This window comes from Mus pahari, chromosome 18 (genome assembly GCF_900095145.1).
Source record: "Mus pahari chromosome 18, PAHARI_EIJ_v1.1, whole genome shotgun sequence".
NCBI classification, from domain to species: Eukaryota; Metazoa; Chordata; class Mammalia; order Rodentia; family Muridae; genus Mus; species Mus pahari.
In genome coordinates this window covers 32,431,465-32,432,237 of record NC_034607.1, presented here as the reverse complement: position 1 = coordinate 32,432,237, position 773 = coordinate 32,431,465, and the positions used below count along the sequence as shown (strand labels likewise).

The 773-nt window shown below is 74.5% G+C and overlaps 1 protein-coding gene across 1 annotated transcript in view; it reads right to left on the bottom strand.

Moving 5' to 3' along the window:
- Positions 1 to 288, bottom strand: part of Ppp4r1 (protein phosphatase 4 regulatory subunit 1) — a 54,497-nt gene extending 54,209 nt beyond the window's left edge. Inside the window, exon 1 of the mRNA XM_029531186.1 lies at positions 275 to 288. The gene's annotated coding sequence lies outside the window, so the exon portion shown is untranslated. The remainder of the gene's footprint in view (positions 1 to 274) is intronic.
- Between the last annotated feature and the right edge of the window lie 485 nt (positions 289 to 773).

The following is a 773-nucleotide window of genomic DNA, read 5'->3' as shown; positions in this document are numbered from 1 at the left end:
CGCCGCCCGCTGCCCGCCGCCCGCCGCCCGCCTCCCGCCTCCCGCGCCCGGCCGGCCCGGCCCCGAGGCGCGCTCCCACCCGTGGCTAGAGGCGCCCTGGCGCCGAGCGTGCGGAGCGCGGCACGAGCTGCCCGCCGGGGGACCTGCGGCGTGTGCCCGAGCCCGGCGGGCGGGGTCCCCGCGGCCCGCAGCTCTGTTGGGTCACCGGCCTCGCCCACCGCCGGCCGCCGCCCGCTCCGCCGCGCGCCGCTCGTCGCCCGCGCCCCTCCCAGACCTGCTCGTGCGTCGCCGGCGGTCCGCGGCCGAGCCTCCCGCCTCCGACTGGAGGAAGCGCCGCCTCCGCCCGCGCGCCCAGGCCTCGCGAGTGACTGAACAAAGCCCGGGCCCCGGGCCGGACGACAGTTGAGTGACAAAAGTTCGGCCGGCCTTTCCGTGCGACGCGGCACGTTAAAGCCCCCCGCCACCGGCTTCCGAGCCCGCGCGCTCCCCGGACGCCCGCCCGAGCTGACCCTGAGCGGCCCGGGCGCGCGGGCCAGGCCGAGGCCAGTCACTCCGCGGTTCTTAGCCTTGTGACCGCAGGGAGGATCGCCGAGGATACCTGCCCCCTCCGCCTCTCCGGGGAATGGCAGACTGTCAGGAATCCAGCACCGTGCTTGCTACCTCGGGGGTCCCGGTCGCCGGGTGCCTGGGATTGGCAGCGCTTTTCTCAAGTGAACTATCACACATCTTACTGTTCCCTTTGTTTGAAGAGAGTTAAGCGGTTCTCGTAGGTT